Below are 10,741 nucleotides of genomic sequence, written 5' to 3'. Positions count from 1 at the left end.
AGGCTGTAGTCACCCAGACAGTGTGGCACTGGCATAAGAATAGACTTACGAACAAAATTGAGAGTCCAGAAAGAAACCCATACATTATACCACAAGTTGTTAATGCATCCATCTGTTCATAGACATTTGGGTTGCTTCTAGCTTTTGGCTATTACAAGTAAGACTTGTGTGAACATTTGTGTACAAGTCTTTATATGAACATGCTGTCATTTCTCACGGGAGTGGAATGGCTTTGTCATATAGTAAGTATATGTTTAACCTTTTTTTGCATTTTTATTGTGACAAAAAATATATAAGTTTGCTATTTTAGCCATTTTGAAGTGTATAGTTCAGAAGTGTTAAGTATATTCACATTGTTGTGACATATAATAGATATTCAGATTTCTCATCTTGCAAATCAGGTACTCTATAGCCATTAAGCAGCATCTCTCCTTTTCCTCCTCCTCCCCATCCCCTGGTAACTACTATTCTACTCTGTTTCTATGAATTTGACAACTTTACATACCTCATATAAGTGGAATCACAGTATCTGTCTTTTTGTGACTGGCTTATTTCACTTAGTATAATGTTCTCAAGGTTCATTCATGTCGTAACATGTGACAGAATTTCCTTTCTTATAAAGTTGAATAATATTCCATTGTCTGTTTATATCACATTTCGTTTATCCATCTACCCATCCGTGGACATTTAGGATGCTTCACTTCTTGGCTATTGTGAATAGTGTTGCTATAAACATGGGTGTGGAAATATCTGTTAGTATACAATTACTTCTTAAGAAACTGCTAAACTCTTCCCTAAAGTGGATGTACCAAATTTTATTCATACACAACAGTGTATGAAAGTTTCAGTTCTTCCATATCCTCATCATTTGGGTGTGGTCAGTCTTATTAACTTTAGCTATTCTAATAAGTGTGCAGTGGTATCTCATTGCAACTTTAATTTGCACTTCCCTAATGACTAATGATGTTGAGCATTTTTTCACATGCTTATTGCTATCTTTGTATCTTCTCTGGGAAGACTGAGGACATTTAGGTGAAACAATGACTTGGGTGAAAACTCCGAAAGTCAGAGCTACTTGTGAAGTTTCCTGCTTCAGCTGTTCTAGACAATGGTACTAAAGGGATGAGTGTGGGTGTGCTCTTTCTTGACACTGACTATGATAATGACCCTCTTTTTAAATGTTTTGGGCTTTATCATCTATTCAATCTTTTGTGCATTTTTGAAATCGGGTTGTTTACTTTCTTACTATTGAGCTTGAGAGTTCTTTATAGAGTCTTGATTCAAGTCCTTTATCAGATTTATGGCATCTGATATGATTTCAAATATTTTCTCCTGGTCTGTTGCCTGTCTTTTCATTCTCTTAACAACACACTCAAAAATCAGAAGTTTTAAGTTTTATAAAATTCAAACGATCAATTTTTAAAAATGAGTCATACATTTGGTGCCATATCCAAGAAATCTTTGTGTAATGCAAGATCGCAAAGATTTTTCCTGTGTTTCCTTCTGGAAGTTTTGTACTTGTGGGTTCATCTTTAGGCCTATGATCCATTTAAATTAACTTTGGTATGTTGTGCAGAATGTGGATCAAAATTTGTATTTTTTCATGTGGTTATTTAATTATTACCGCATATTTTGTTGTAAAAAACTGTTCTTTCTCCACTGAATTGCCTTTGTAATTTTGTTGAAAGTTGGTTGTCCATATGTGTGTGAGTCTATTTCTGAACTCCCCATTCTGTTCCGTTGACCTGTCTTTACACCATTGCCACACTGTTTTGATTACTGTAGCTTTACAAATTAAAATCAGAAAGCATTAGTCCTTCAATGCTGTTCTTGTTTTTCAAAGTTGCTTTGCTTATTCTAGGTCCTTTGTACTTTTATACAAATTTTAAAATCAACTTATCAATTTCAACAAAAATAGCCTACTGGAACTTTAATTGAGATTGCATTGAATCTATAAGTCATTTTAGGAAGAACTGATGTCTTACCAGTATTGAGTCTTCTGACTCATGAATATGCTATATCTCTCCATTTATTTCAAAATTTATTTTTCTCAGCCACGTTTTATAGTTTTATTTCATATATCTTCCACATATTTTATCAGATTTACCCTTATGCATTTCATATTTTTGATGCTAATAATGGTAATTTAAAAATTTTATATTTCCAAATATTCATTGCTAAGCTGGTCTGGGTTTCAACTTTTAAATTTGTCTTATTAGATAGTTCTGTATCCTCTCTCATTACTACTGGGTGAGCAGCTAAAGGGTGCTTATTTATTTTTAGAAACATATTGGCCAAATCCTACTTGCTTGGGCCTGGGAAAGGAAAGATTGGACCTGAGTTGTTTTCACTACCTCCGTGCAGGCAGAATCCTTCCCTGATACCCTCGTATAAAGACAACACTTCCATGTGGTTCTTTTCTGGAGCCTTCCGATTCTCTGCCATCCAAACAAAACCCACAGAGACTGAGCTCCTGGCACAACTGTGACCACTGTGCTAATCACTTGACTTTGGCTACTGAAGGTCATAGAGCTGCCTGGAAGGAAATGGGGCACGGACGGCAGGTGGCCCTGCCAGAGCAGCTGAAAAAGTGCTCTATTCGTGACAGATTGTACATCACGAACCATAGTGACAGCACAGCATACCTGTCAGCCCCATGGCAGGCCGATTAGGTTAATTAAGGTTTTTGTCTTCAAGCATAATTGCTAGAACTGTCAGCAACATCAGTGATGCTAAAATGAAGAATCATATTTAGAGAGTGACACAGAAGTTCCGAAAGAATGCTTGTGCAAACATAGAAGGCTAAGAGGCAGTGGATTCATTTCAACCCCAGAACAACCTGATTCAAAAATATTGGGGGAAAAAAGCAATCATGTTCAGTGGAGTTTATAGTGCTCTGAAAGCATATCTGACTAACATACAGATGATACCTTGGAGGTTATCTTAGGAGTCCTACAGGTAAGTCTCAGGGAGATAATTCATTTTCCAAAAGCACCAGAACTACAGACTGTTTAAGAACAGAACACGTGGAGTTTTAATTACTAATGTGCTTGGCACAGTGGCTGCCCACAAGGACTCCAGAGGCAAAGTAGGAAGTTTCACAGAGTGCGTCATTGACTTTTAAACCTTAGACTGAGGATTAAAATATTTATTTTAAGTAGAATTGGAAGTGTTAACTTAGTGCAATTGCAGAAGCAACAGCAAGGCATCCATGCCTCCAGCCAACTATGCTCATCCATGCCTGGGATTTCAAAAATTCCTTTGGTTCTTTGTCAACTACTGAGATTCTGATACCTTGAATGGGAGAATAAGTCATTAGGCCTTATCAGTTATTTACATGTTGTGAATGTACCCCAGTGTGAAAGAACTGATCCTAAAGCATTTTCTTCTGGCCCTTGGAGAATATAGTATAAGGGAGATCAAAGAACCTGAAGTGAGTGAAGAGAAGTGAGAGGGGACAAAGGCATTTTTATAAAAGATGGAGAGATGAAGAGACTAAAGACTCTAATTCAAATTTCACATAGGAACACATCAAAGTGAAACAGAAAAGTTCTCTGACCCCATCGCAGGATGTATGACAGGGATACTGTTCATTTATTTGGTCACCATGCCCAAATCCCTTAAGGAAGGAGGAGCATACAGGTGAGCTGGGGTGAGTGCTTTTGGGCTCTGGCCCCACAGCAGTGCTGGGGTGTTGCAATGCTCCTTTAGCCCTGTCGTCCAGGGATGGCTTAAGTGTTAAACAGTGAAGAGTCAGTGTGACAGCCTTTCTGAGTTCCTGCACCCTGTGGGTCCTGAATTCTTGTCCAGCATCCAAGAACAATCAGGATGATAAATGCAGGGATTTTACTGAGTGATGGAGGTGGCTTTCAATGAAATGGGGGAGCTGGAGAGGGGATGGAGTGGGAAGATGATCTTTCCCTGGAGTTTGGCTGTCCCATGATCTAACTCATCTATGACTGTCCCCAGCTAAACTTCTCTCGACATTCTCCTCCCGACATTCAGATGCTTCCTCTCTTTTCTCCTTCTCTGCCTTGCCACTCTGCTGCTCTGCCTTTCTCCTGCTCTTCTGCTCATGGAGCCTGGGGTTTGAGGTTTACATGGGTACAGGATAGGGGGACATGGTGGGCCAAAATACAACATTTGCACATGAAAACAAGAATGCCTGTTCTCATTTAGGGTTGCAGGTCCAGACTTGAGGGGGGAGCCCTCGCCAGGGACCCCACCCTCTAGCCTCCTGTTCGTATCAAAGTTTCAAAGGACACTATCAAGAAAGTGAAAAGACAACCCACAAAATGAGAGAAAATCATATCTGCTAAGGATCTAGTATCCAGAATATATGAAAAATTCTTACAACTCAACAACAAAAAGATCAAAAACCTGGCTAAAAAATAGGCAAAGGACTTGAACGAACATTTCCTAAAAGAAGATATACAAATGGCCAGTAAGCACATGAAAATAGTGCCTAATATTGTTGATCATTAAGAAAACACAAATCAAAATCACAACAAGGTGCTACTTCACAGCCATTAGAATGTCTATAATCAAGAAAACAAAAGTTAACAAGTATTGACAAGGATGTGGAGAAATTGGAACTCTCATACATTGCTGATGGGAATGTAAGATAGTGCAGCCCCTATGGAATATAGTTTGGAGGTTCCTCAAAAAGTTAAACATGGAATTACCATATGACTCAGAAATTCTATTGCTAGGCTTTATATATGAAAGAATTGAAAACAGATGCTCCAAAAAAAAAAAAACTTGTGCATGAATGTTCACAGCAGCACAATTCACAATATCCAAAAGGTCTAAGCAACCCAAATGTTCATCAACTACTGAATGGATAAATAAAATGTGGTATATCTATGCAGGGGAGCATTACAGTCATTAAAAGGAAAAAAGTACCAATACATGCTACAACATGAATGCCCTTTCAAAACATTATGATAAGTGAAAGAAGCAAGACGCAAAAGGCCATATATTGTATGATTCTAGTTTTATGAAATGTCCAGAATAGGCAAATCTATAGAAATGGAAAGCGTATTAGTGGTTTCCAGGGGCTAGAATATAGGGGCAATGAGGAGTGACTGCTTAAGGAGCCTGGGGCTTCCTTATATAGTGAAGAAAAGTGTTCTGGAACTAGATAGTGGTGATGTTTGCATAATCTTGTGAATGTACTGAAAACCACTAAATTGTACACTGTAAAACACTTAAAATGGTAAATCTTATGTTATGTGAATTTTATCTCAATTAAAAAATAAATAAGCCACATAGAAGCTCCAGGCACATTTTGGTTAATTCTAGGAAAGCCCAATCTTTGCAAGTGACCATTCATGGAGAGGCAATCCAGTGTTATGGGTGATGTCTAGAGAATATGTCACCAGCCCAGTTTCTGTAAAGAATAGTTAGGCAACAGAGTTTCAAAAGTGTAACTCTTTTTTTAATCATTCCTGCTGTATTGTCAGACTGCAATGTAGGAATCAGAAGCTGAGTAAAAGAAGACAGGAAAGGGAAACAAATTTCCAACATAAGAAACATAAATGCTCTGAAGCTGAGTTAAAGCCTGAATCATAAGAATTTGTCATAGTCAAAGAAAGTGCCAGGTATCAGACCTCAATATGGAACAAGCAGAGACAGGCTTATCATCCACCCCTTTTTTTCTGTCATCTACAACTTCAAGTCCTTGAGCTTTAAAGTACACACATCTTTAATCAAGCCAGCAATATACATGTATTTCATAATCTGAAAAGTTATTTGAATTTTGCCCAGATATTAGAAAGTTTCAGCAGTTGATTTCTTCCTCTCTCCCCTTTTCTAGTCATGGTTGAGATTTTTTTTTTTTTAGTTAGGAAAAACAAAATGGAATTCAATACAGCTGAACCAGAGAGAAAGGCCATGACAAGTGCTTTGACTAAATTTGATGATGAAACTAGTGATCCCATAATAACTGAATCTCTAATGATAAACCACAGTTAAAGGCATTATATAAAAAGATTTTGTTTTGTTTTTACCTGAAAACTCATTTGGCTAGACCACAATAGGTCAAGGGTCATGAATTTGGTGCTTATATGGGTCTCTTAGTTTCTCTCTTTCATGGCCTCAAACTGTCCCCTTAGGCAGCCATCTTGAAAACATCACCAGGTGAGTTTACTATCCAAACTGGAAGAAAGAACATATTCAAGTCTTTTTGCTTCCATTCTGTCCTCTAAGGAGCTAGAAGTCATCACTCCATTCTAACAGCAAGTAAAAGACTGAACAAATTGAAAAAATCAAGAACCCTTAACTCTTCTTAGATCCATCGGAGAAGTGAGGTCATAGGGAAAATCATTGCCCTCAAAATTGGACAGAATGTTCTCTCCAGGTAAATACTGAGAATCTTAATTTAACTGGAGCAGAAACCTTAGAGCAGAAAACTCTGTGGGAACCAGTGCGGGGTAGGAAAACCTAAATTATAATTGAAAAATTGTTGGAGGCTCAGGGTGGACAAGTCTGAGAGTTAAAAAGTCTAGGGAGACTGAGGATTAGAGAGAGATCTCCTGTATTTTTGTGAGTTTTACCTCCAGGAGCTCAACCAGGTCTTCACAGTGAATAATGGTGAAAAATTATCTCATGCTTCCAGCCTGGGAAGGAGGAAGTAACAATTTTGAAAAATGCCAGGGGATTCTGTTCTTCTGAATAAGGCCTGCCCTCAGGATAACCTATTTTATGAGAGCCGAAACTATTGTGGGTTTTTTGTTTGTTTGTTTGTTTTAGTTTTTGTTTTTGCAGAGTTTAACTGACCTGGGGGAAAGGAAATACTCAATTCCGGCCCCCTCCAGTCTTCCACGTGGGAAAAGGAAAATATGCAGTATCAACCCAATTACCCATCCTGCCCCACCTGAGGATGGAGCCGGGTGGGGTCACTAAGGATTATTTGTGAAGTTCACAGAGGCACAGGCTCACTAAACGATTGAGACCTAATCATAGGACTGTTGAACACTACCCCCTCCTCACACCTTACTACCACCTTACTAAAGACCTATTTACAGCAGTTCCTCTTACCCGGTACATCATGTCTGGTTATCAAGGCATAATAAAAGCAAAAACACAGTGTGAAGAGAGAGAGAGAGCTAGCATCAGATACAGACTTGGATGTGGGAAGGATGCCAGAATTAGACTGAATTTAAAACAACTATGATTACTCTACTAAGAGAAGTGATGGGTAAAGTAGACAATATACAAGAACAGATGGACAATGTAAGCACAGAGATGGACATTCTAGAAAAGAATGAAAAAGCAATACTGGACATTAAAAACACTGTGACAGAAATGAAGACTGTCTTTGATGGGCTCTTTAGTAGACTATAAGTGGCTGGGGAAAGAATCTCTGAGCTTAAGGTTATCTCAATTTAAATGTCCAAACTGAAAAGCAAAAGGAAAAAGATATGAAAAAACAAAACCACAGAACAAAATATCCAATTACTATGGGACAACTACAAAAGGGATAACATACATGCAATGGAAATACCAGAAGGAGAATGAAGGAAGAAAGGAATTGAAGAAATATTTGAACCAATAATGACTGAGAATTTATCCAAACTAATGTCAAACACCAAACCAAAAATCCAGAAAGCTCAGAAAATATCAAGCAGGATAAATGTCAAAATAAACTAGACCTAGATGTTTACTGTATTCAAGCTGAAGAAAATAAAAGATAAAAAAATCTTGGAAGAAGTCGTTGGAGAAAAATGTCTTACTGGTGACGGTAGAGGAACAAATACAAGAATTATATCTGACTTTTCAGAAATTTTGCAAGCAAAAATAGAATGGAGTGAAATATATAAAGTGCTGAGAGAAAAACCCAGCAATGTAGAATTCTGTACACTGTGACATTAACTTTTAAAAAGTGAAGGAGAAAAGAAGACTTTGTCAGACAAAAATTGAGAGCATTTGTTGTCAGTGGAATTGCCTTGTAATAAATATTGAAAGAAGGCTAGGTGCAGTGTCTCGCACCTGTAGTTCCAGCACTTTAGGGGGCCGAGGTGGGTGGATTGCTTGGGCTCAGGAGTTCAAGATGAGCCTGGGCAAAATGGTGAAACCTTGTCTCTACAAAAAATATAAAAAATTGGCTGGACATTGTGGTGCATGGCTGTACTACTCAGGAGGCTGAGGTCGGGGGATCACCTGAGCCTGGGAGGTCGAGGCTGCAGTGACCTGTGTTCGTGTCACTGCACTCCAGCCTGGGCAACAGAATGAGACATTGTCAAAAAAAGAAATTATTCAGAGAGAAGAAAAATGACATAAGTCAGAAACTTAGATCTATATGAATAAAGGAAGAGCATCAGAAAAGGAATAAGTGAAGGTAAAATAAAAACTTTTATCTTTCTTATTAATAATAATAGCAACAATGTATTTATGTATGTATTATGTGTATCAAGGGATAGGAGAGAGGAATTATGGTTTTTTTTTTTTTTTTTTTTTTTGAGATGGAGTCTTGCTCTGTTGCCCAGGCTGGAGTGCAGTGGCACGATCTCGGCTCACTGCAACCTCTGCCTCCCGGGTTCACGCCATTCTCCTTCCTCAGCCTCCTGAGTACCTGGGACTACACGCGCCCACCACCACGCCTGGCTGATTTTTTGTATTTTTAGTAGAGACAGGGTTTCACTGTGTTAGCCAGGATGGTCTTGATCTCCTGACCTCGTGATCTGCTTGCCTCGGCCTCCCAAAATACTGGGATTACAGGCGTGAGCCACCACAGTGTACTTTTGTTATTATAAAGTACACTGCCCATGAAATGGTGTAGTGATATTTGAAAGTGGACTTGGATTAGTCATAAATGTATATTGCAAATTCTAGGGCAACCGCTAAAAAAAGGAAAGAAGTATGGTTGAGAAAGGCAGGAAAATGGAATCACATAAGATGCTCAATTAAAACCAGGAAAGGCAGAAAAAGAGTATAAGTCAAGAATAGGAAAAAAGAACAAAGCAACAAACAGAAAACAGTAATAAATGTGGGAAATATTAATCCAGCTCTATCAGTAATTACTCTCAATATCAATAGTCTAGGGCAGGAGGAGCGGCACCAGCCAGGCAGCCCAGCATCAGGAAGGCTCTAGGCATCCCTCAGCCCACAGGCACCCGGCACGTGTTTTCCATGTCAAGATGCCCAAGAGGAAGGTGAGCTCAACTGAAGGGATGGTGAAGGAAGAGCCCAAGCGGAGACTGGTGCGTTGTCAACTAAACTTGCTCTTGCAAAAGCGGAAACAAGGCCAAAAAAGGCAGAGGGAAGGACAAACCTTCGGACAAAATAAAGTGCAAACAAAAGGGCAAAGGGGAGCAAAGAGAAAACAGGCTAATCTAAAAACTAAAGACGATTTACCTGCAGAAAATGGAGAAACTAAACCAAGGAGAATCCAGCCTCTGATGAAGCAGTAGAGAAAGAAGCCCAGTCTGATTAACATAATATACCACATCTTACTAGTGGTCCCTGTCTCCCTTCTTGTACAATCCAGAGAAATATTTTTATTAACTATTTTGTAAATGCAAGTTTTTAGTAGCTGTAGGGACATTTTTAAGAAGGAGAGAATCCCACCAGAAAATAGTATAGGATTTTGAATTACATAGGCTTTGATTGTCTTGAATATCACCTTAACATGCCATAGATTTTTTTTATCCTGTAATACAAAGCATGCCAAGTGGCAATGTGGAGTCACAGCCCTGATTTAATGTCCTGAACATTTTAAATTGTTTCTGTTCTCCTGTTGTTTCTTAATAGATTGTTTCCTAAAGAAAATCACTCCTTGATCATGACTCTCCCTGTCAGAATTGTGTGCCCTCGGTAACATCTTTGGTTATGGTAGTCCTGTTTTCGTAAAAACTTTGTTAATGGGACAGATTGAAAATTTGAGTACTTAGTGTATATGATACTAAGTTGTGAATTAGTGGGACTTATGTAACAGCTTATCAACATCGAAGATACTGGTACTTGATATTTTCTTAAGGACTATTTGCCTCTAAATTTTAAGCTGTAAGGTCACTGGAATAACTGCTTAAAAAAAGAATTACAATACATGACTTTTTAGATGTTCAGTATGTATGTTAAGAGTTGTGTACAAATTGAAATGCCTGTGTACTGATCCTCAGCACAACCAATAAAATCTCCATTACAAAAAGTCCCCAATATCAATGGTCTGAATGCACAAATTAAAAGATAAAGATATCAGAGTAGATTTTAAAAAAAGATCTAACTATATGTTATCTATAAGAAACCCATTAAAGAAGTTTATGGATTAAAAGTAAAGAGATGGAGAAAGATTTGCCATGTAAATACTAACCAAAAGAAAGAAGGAGTAACTATGTATTAATTTTAGATACAGCAGACTTCAGATCAAGGAACTTATCAGAGATAAAGAGGGACATTATGTAATGACAAAGAGATAATTCTTCAAGATAACAATCCTTTATGTATATGCATCTAACAACACAGCTTCAAAATATATGAGGAAAACACTAATAGAAATGCCAAGAGTAATAAATGAATCCACTATTATAGTTGGAGGCTTTAACATCACTCTATCAGATATGACCAGATCCAGCAGGCAGGTAATCATTGAGGACATATAGCTGAATTCAACAACACCATCTATCAATTGCATATAGTTGACATCTATAGACTGCTTCATAATAGTAGAATACACATTATTCTGAAGCTCACATGGAACACTCACCAAGACTGACCACACTCTGGGCCATCAAACAAACCT

The sequence above is a fragment of the Macaca thibetana genome, chromosome 6, assembly GCF_024542745.1.
Source record: "Macaca thibetana thibetana isolate TM-01 chromosome 6, ASM2454274v1, whole genome shotgun sequence".
In the NCBI taxonomy this organism is placed as follows: domain Eukaryota; kingdom Metazoa; phylum Chordata; class Mammalia; order Primates; family Cercopithecidae; genus Macaca; species Macaca thibetana.
The sequence above is the reverse complement of the archived record's forward strand: the minus strand, read 5'-3'. Positions refer to the sequence as shown.